Here is an 8,404-nt window from a genome sequence, read left to right as displayed (position 1 = left end):
AGGCACAGCCCAACACAGGGCTGGCCATGGGAGGCTGGGCTGGAAACCACCTGTTCCTCAGGTGTGTCACTGGCTGGACCCCATTCTTCCAGGGGGATGTGCAGCATGTGATGAGATCTCTAGTTCGGAAAAAGTAAAGGAGTACTCTGATTGAAGATCAGGCAGAATCTCCTTTGAGTCTGTGCAGAAGGCCTCACACTGGTGGGGTGCAAGGTGAACCCATCAGCAAGGACTTGGGTGGCTTTGGATAGTTCTGGCTGCAAGAAAGAGTGAATCAGTCGCAGACACTGCCTTCTGTGGTTGAGGCAAAGGAGACACAAATGACTAGGAATTGTGTTTCTAATAAGTTTCCTGTGGATGCTGCTGCTGCTGGTCTATGACCCTGTGGGCTAGATCTTTCCCACAGGGAAGGGCAAGTTCAGCCTCCTAACACCATCAGGCACCTTCAACCGTATAAAGCACTATCAGGTACACAATCTCATCATCTCATCTGCATTCCAACAGCCTCCACTGAGCTGGAACCGAGTGTTAAGGGTTGAGAGTCAGGCCTGGAGCTAGTCTTTGGGTTTTGAATCCCAGCCCAAATCCCATTTATCAGTAACATGACTTGGGTGAATTCATTCACCTCTTTGTGCCTCAGACTTCTCATGGGTAAAATAGGGATGAGGATTAGGGTACCAGCCTCACAGAGTTGGTGTGAGGATCAGAGGCATGACTTCGTGGAATGCACTGAGGACAGTACCTACACAGAGGGATGGTAAGATTAACACCAGCGGCTATCATGATCATGCAGTCCCTCTATGGGCAACAGCTCATAGCTGAACAGTTTGGGGCCTCTGATACCTCTCAGTGCTGCAGGCATCAAGACCTCTAGGTTCTGCCCCAACCAGCTTCACCGGGCACATTGCCAGTAGCAGGCTTGCATTTACATCGAGACTGATGTAAACATTGTTCTCGAAGACAGAATTCTGGTTCTTTATTCATAAATCACTAACAATCATTTATTTTGCTTAGAAATCTGGAGGGTGACTGGGTTCAGCTGGGCAGCTCTTGCATGGAGCTCTGTCATGCAGTTACTTTCAGATCCTGGTTGGGACAGCTGGCTCCTGATATGGCGGCCCAAGGCTCCTAGAACATGTGTCCCAAGAAAGCCTGGCAGAAGCCATGTGGCCTTTTCTATCCCAGCCCTGAAATCATACAACATCACTTCCACCTCATTTTATACATTGAGGCAGCCACAGAGGCCCAGCCAGGTTCAAGGATGGGGGCATAGACTCCACCTCTTCATTGATGGATTGTCAGGGAACTTATGGATGTATTCGAAAACCACTCTGAGGCTCTCACCCTTCCCACCCCTTTCTGCCACCACCCTCTCCCTGTGAAACGCCACCTGCCTACCTCTGCTGCCCAAATCTGTCCATCGTTCAAAGCCTCATCTAACTCCATGCTCTCCAGGATCTTTACTGGCCAGCCCCCTTGCTACTGATGGACAACCCCCAACCCCGCAAGCCTCACGAACACCATTTATTAGGTGTCATTCTCACAGATTCCACTTTTGTAATGAAAAATAAACAATGCCACCAGAAAAACACCAGGGAGACAAAACTAGAGGAAATGCTAACATGGTAGTTATGTGTCTGAGATCATAGGTAGTTTTTATTTTCTTCTTTTATAATTTTCAGTATTCCAAAACTTCCACCTAGCACATCTATAACTTGTATAATGAGAAAAACATTTTTTTCCCCCAAAAAGTACACTTAAAAAATAAATGGTAAACATTTCTTGCTCTACATTCAAATGACTCAACTGTTAAGCTACTAAAGTCTTTGTCCTCCAAAGAAGCAAATTTTCTGAAATTCCGAAGTTCAATTTGCATAAAGGTGGAAAAAATACTATGAGATCAAATAAGAATAGAGAGAAACTTCCTAGTGTATAGATTGAAATTGGTGTAATTATAGACTTTTGTTGTGGAAGAGTCACAGTTAAAAGGCACCCTGGCATCAGATCTGGGCTTTGTTGTTTATCCTCTTGTGATTTTCCAGGGCTGGTATGATGAAGATCGGAGCCACATGAGCCTGGACAGGGAAGCTTTGGCTACCGGCAGTGCTGACAGCCGACCGCGTCATGCCATTGGTGGAAGCAGGCAATTATGAAGTGCCCTTGTGTGAAACCCGTTGTGGGAGTTAATGTGTGTCTCTCTGTGTTTAGAAGGAGAAAGAGGGCATTCACTTTTCTGCCTGGGCAGAATGAGCTGTGGACTTTGGGGGATTTGGAGTTTGAGTCAAGCAAGTATGCAAAGTGTGCTAATTTGCCCAAGCTGGGTCGGTGATTCTCAGATTTTAGACTCTAATGCTTATCATGCCTAATAATCTCTCACAGAGTTTGTTTAAAAATATCTGTTACCAGCTCTGTGCCAGGAAGTTCCGGTTCAGGGATCTGAGGTTGGGTCCCTGAATCTGCATTTTACAATGAGCCTTACAGTTGATTCTTTGGGTGTTTCTCTGCTGCCCACTTACACGGAAAGGTTTGTCCTCACAGTCGGATTCAGATGTCACATACATTTTCCCAGGCCTGCTGTGTGACAAGCATGGTGCTGGTTAATTTCACATAGTCTCCTCTGTCAGCCTGTCTTAAAACTTAGGAGGTCATTATTCCTCTTTCCATTTTACCCATGAGAAAATCGAGGCTCAAAGCAGTGGGGTGATGTGTCTGTGGTCTCGCAACTGGAAGTGGTGGAGTTAAGATTTGAAGCCAGGTCAGGTGAATCTGACACCAGGAGGTCCCCATGCTCCCCTAGGAGAATATCTCCAGGGTTCCACAATTTGTGAGCCCAACTGCTAAGGTATTGATGACTAGATCTCTCCCCCATTCTTCCACCACCTTAGCAACATTCCACGTGTAGGAGCTTCCTTAAATTGTCCCTCATCCCCATCACCTATGCTTCTGAGGTGCCTCTAAGAGGGGTGCCTTTTGTCTTGTGTGAATAGTCAAAGAGTTAAAGTAAAAGGCTTTATTGCTGGTCTCCAATGGAGACAGAAGTCCCCTCCTTGGAATCACAGATGAAGAACGCCTCTTCTGAATTGCAGGGGTTGGGTGCTCCTGGGGAAGGTGGGGAGTGGGAGTGGTAGGGGAGGAATTCAGCCGTAGGTCGAGATCTTACCCTTGGAACACTCAAATCCACCCTCCCCACACTAACATAGAAACCCATTATGTTTCTGAGGAGTATCCTCAGAAACCAGAAAAACTGCTGAACAAGAAGACACATTTTAGGAGAGTTAGATTTCACTGGGCATGCATATTGATTAACAATAATTTCCTTGTTCACATGGAAATGTGGTCACCAGGGAGAGGTAGGATTTCCCAGTTTAGTTTCCTAAAGGTAGCAACTTTTCTCTATTCTTCTGCAGACACTGAGAATGAATATATTAACATTTTAACTGGGGCCCAGGGAAAGGGAGCATGCTTTGACTATCACCACACAATTCTGCCGTACTGTTGATGCGGATGGAACCCAGGTCACTTCTTGGGAGCTGAATCTAGAATGGCAATTTGTCAAGTCAATTGACCTAGTGAAAAAGTGCAACCCTCTGAAACATCAGCTATTGTAGAGGGCACCAGACTTATCTTCCAAGAGGAGGGTCATCTTGGGAGCTGAACAGCCTACTCTTGATGGAGAGGATGCCCTCCCATGCCCTCCAGGGACCTGAGGCTTATGGCTGTTCCCATGCATGGAACCTCATTGCGGTGCCAGCCTAGACTATGCCCTCTCACACACAAATGAACCAACTCTAAAGTCTAATTGTCTTTGATGTCCTGGTCTTGCAAGTCATACCTGATTCGATGCAGGCAGCCCAACCTGGGCACAGACGTGTTCTCTCAGGCCTAGCATCAAGAGAGCCTGCATCTGATGTGGGGAATCTTGGGGCAGGTTTGCCTGCACAGGGGTCATTTCTATAGATGTTCCTATGGCTTATAGGAGAGGCAGTAGAAAGGGTAAGGAGAGAAAGAAAGGTCCATTAGGGAAACACTTTCAGGAGTTTTGCCACCACATTACTCTCTTGGCTTAAAACTCCTCAATGTCTCCCCATTGTCTGCAGTACCTAACTAGATACCATTTCCTAAGCCAACTCCAGGCAGTTGTAGAAAAGGATTCTGAGGCCTCGTTCTGGCTCCAGGGGAAAGAATATCATGATTGATTAGCAATGTCTGCTCTAGGCAAGAGAGGGAGGTGTGACAAATGTATGCCATTTATTTGCAGTTTTCTAGAACACAGCTCCGTCTGAGCCAAGAAGTCAGGGTAGCCGGTGGGAACTGGATGTGATGATAAAGGCCATGCAGTGTCAGGCCACTTGTCAGCTATTAATATCAGCCTCTAAATAACAGGTGTCAGTATGCCTGCCACCTCTGGTCAACTCATAGTAACCACCTGGGCATGGAGATTCATGTCTATGGAAAGAACATTGTATTCCAATTACCCATGTCTGCCACCAGCCCAGGTTGCAGGAGTGGCAGCACAATTCCCTGTCTTTCTTTCCTTTTTTGATTTTTTTTTTTTAATTTGGTAGAAACAGGGTCTCACTATGTTGCCCAGGCTGGAGTGTAGTAGTGCAATCACAGTTCGCTGCAGCCTTGAACTCCTGGGCTCAAGTGATCCTCCTGTCTCAGCTTCCCAAGTAGCTGGGACTACAGGCATACCACCACGGCTGGCTAATTTTAAAAAATTTTTTGTGGAGATAAGGTCTCACTCTGTTGCCCAGGCTGGTCTCAAATTCCTGGCTTCAAGCGATTCTCCTGCTTTGGCCTCCAAAAGTGCTGAGCCACTGTGCCCAGCCTCGATTCTCTGTCTTTTTGACCCTGCTCCAGTCTCGGGGGAACTCAGCTCTTTTCTATCACACCATCCTAAGGACAGGGATAGAACGCCATTTTGGAGTCTGCGGGATTCTAATGGGACAAGGGCACTAGGAGTCAGATCTTTTAGAGGAAGGATACAAAATTCCCATAAAGACAGAGCATAAACTCTGTACCGAATATGAAATCTGTGCTGCCTTGAAGTCATTTACTGAGACCCCAGGGTCACATTTTCTGTCAACGGGAAAATCTGACGCCTCTGGTTTAAATGAGAAAGGTCCCTTTCTTTTTATTCCCCTGTCTGGGCCTGTCCTTGCCACATGAGTAGTAACAACTTGAGGGCCAGGGTGATGATGTGGCCCTGAGGAGAGGATCAGGGAGGCACTTGTTCTGCTTTCAGACTAGATCTTGAGTGAGGGCTAAAAGCAGAACTGGGCTGGTAAGCGGGGAGGGCACCAGCAAAGGGGCCTGAGGCCACAGCCACAGAAACACCAGTGGATGCTCATATGTGTAGAAGCCTCTGTGCTGCAGGGGCCTCTTAGAAGCCTGTGGCTCTAGGGATGAGTGATGGGCTGGGGATTCTGGGGTTAGGGATCCCAACCTAATCCTTCCCATCCATGATACTGTTTTCCTACGTTTCCCTCTGAATGTGTTTTCCCAGGGGTCTCCACCTTGGGGGGACTTGAAGCATCACAGGCACTGGGGCACAGCAGGGACCCTTCTGGGAATGTCCAACCCTAGAGGTACGTGTTTGAGGATATGTAGATTAAAGAAATCTACAGAGCACTGAGGTCCATAACGAAGCAAAAGGAACAGACGATGGAAGGGAACGGTTTACAAGGACTGTTTGTAAAACACCTATTAGGTGCCAGGCTCTCACATACATCAACTACAAGTCCCATAACAACTCAGCAAGGAAGGCAATGCTTCCCTAAGTCATAAACGGGGAAGCTGAGTCTCAGAGGCATGGAAGTTCCAGGGGATAACTGAGGCAGCCGTGATAACTTCCAGAGGGGCCACACTGCAGGCCCAAAACATGAATTATCTCACTTCATCCTCACTCAGTGCAACTGGTCATCAAAAGTTAAGTGTAGCTACATTTTTTTGAGTGCTCACTTTATATCAAAGATATTTTTCCCTGAGCAACCCCATACCATAGGTTCAACATAGGTGAGAAGAAACAGGCTTCAAAACCAGGTGACCCCTGCTCAGAATCCCAGTTTTCCTACCTCAGTTAACCTTGGGTAATTCAAGTTGCTTCTCTGATCATTAGTTTCCTTATCAGGAAAATGGGAATAATAATTCTGAGAATTAAATGATGGAATATATAAAATGCTTAGTATACACTAAGTGCTTAATAAATGGAACTGACTTTTAGGTATTGATGATTCTGGGGTTTTACAAATAAGATAACTGAAGATAAAAAAAGGTGGCTTGCTTAAGATCATCTGACTAGTGGCAGAGCCAGGACTAAACGCTGATCTGTCCCCACAAATGCCAGTGTTCCTTCTCCCCTGATGTCCACAAGGCAACTGACATTCACAGCACTGATCTTGAGTTGTCAGGAAACACACAAATTCCCATTCGCTGACTCGCTGATTGTAGGAAGCGTGTAATGTGCTTTAGAAATATTTCCGTCCAAAACTGTTCTAAATGTTGTCACTTTTAATAGCAAACTTAACGTATCTAAAAAATTTATGGACACGAACCAGTTCCAGAGCCTTCAATGCCAAAATTCAGAGTCATTATGGTTTTCTTCTACATCAGAACTTATTAGAAGCATTAACCTCAGTCTTGGAACCATGTCAGTTTTATAAACACTGTTCTATTATGGCAAGACAGGATACTTTAAGGACATTTTCCTTGATATCATTTCATTTTCTATTTAAGTCATAAAAATAGTATTGAATTTGGGCAGTACTACACACAAACTACCTTAAGGTTGCAGATTTTGAGTCTGTGCTATAATAGTGTGCTCTGGTAGTGTAAATATTTGCTGGACAAAGATTAACTAGCAAGGCAGTATATTCAGAATGGCTGCCTCTTTCATTAACCCTGTGAGGAAAGAAACTGGAAAGATACACGCAATTCTGTAAATCACAATTTATAAGCAAGCAGCAATTGAACTTCTAGTTGAACTAGTTTTTTTTTTTTTTTAGGCCAATTAAAGTTCATATTATTTTTAAAACAACTCCTTTTCCACCATAACTTTATTTTAAATCTGCATCTTAAACATATAATGGCCAGAAATTTGCTATAATTTTCCATAAGTATTTAGGGTAGAGACACATTATGCTCTATGCATTCATTACCTGCATGCTGTTAAAAAATCAGAAACAGTATTACTGGGAAAACTGGGAAATTAATCCTTTGAAACAAGGATATATGAATGCAATGATTACACAGAATAAATAAGCAGCTTACCCACAATTTCTGTTTTGGATAAATGTAAAGTCATTAGTTTCAGAACAGTTTTCCCAAGGAGGTAAGATTTTGCTTTTCCTCCCTAATGCCTCCTCAAAGCTGGTATGTATCTTATGCTGAGCCATCCCTGAAAAGGTAGCCTTAATCAAAATCTAATCTATAAGTTACTTTTAAGGCCTTGAATGTTTGGCTTTATGAGGTCTTAAACACACTTTGCAGGTTTGCAAAGACCACAAATCAGATTATTACAGTTCCTTTCAAGAGGTGGCTTAATGAGGGTGAGGGAAGAATAGAAGACTTCAACTCCAGACCCCGGGAAATAGACCCCTTATTTCACTGGATATATATTTTATGGAAAAGGGTAAGATTGTATCACAGTGTTCATCCAGAAACTCGAATCCTCTGATTAGAATCAGGGAAGGACTGAGAAGAACCTGCTGGTGGATGCACGAGTGGGTTAGAATGGAACTTCTCCCGACGAAGGCAGCACAGGCTTCGATGGAGCTTTTTTCCTGGGTCCTGAGCCACATCCTGACAGGCCACTGTGGCCCTATTGCACACCTGGTGAGGAGATGCCTCAGCTTGGACTTTCTAACAGGTTTCTTTCCAGAACTTTCCCTGCGGGCATGGAGACTCTTATCAAATTCGGCTCCATAATACATTCTCCAAAACATTAGAACCCAAGATCATTCTCCACGTCTCCACTGATATGGAAAAATATATGAAAGCGTGGATTAGGGTTTTTGCCATAGATGAGAACAAAATCCAACGAAGACTTGACATTTCTTTAGAAAGGCTGCCACCAACAGAACTTTTCCCAGAAGTTACATCCGTGCTGACCTTCATCAGTTACACTGAGAAAAAAAATCTGTTCTATGTGACTATCAGCCACAGGAGACGGAATTTTAGGCACTGAACTTGACGAGAAGGACTTTCTAACTTTGATTCAGTTTCAACTCACACTTCCCAAACCCTTCAATAGCAGAGAGGCCAAAGATCCCCGAATGGGGAGGGGAGGCTCAGAACAGCGAGGGTGCCTGAGCACAGCACCACACTCTCCCGGTTTCCGAGCCCCGAGCCCGCAGTGGAATTCGGGCCGCTGCGACGCGGCGCCCGTGCGGCTCCCACCGAG

This window comes from Mandrillus leucophaeus, unplaced genomic scaffold (assembly GCF_000951045.1).
Source record: "Mandrillus leucophaeus isolate KB7577 unplaced genomic scaffold, Mleu.le_1.0 Scaffold254, whole genome shotgun sequence".
NCBI lineage: Eukaryota > Metazoa > Chordata > Mammalia > Primates > Cercopithecidae > Mandrillus > Mandrillus leucophaeus.
Note: the sequence above shows the minus strand (reverse complement) of the source record.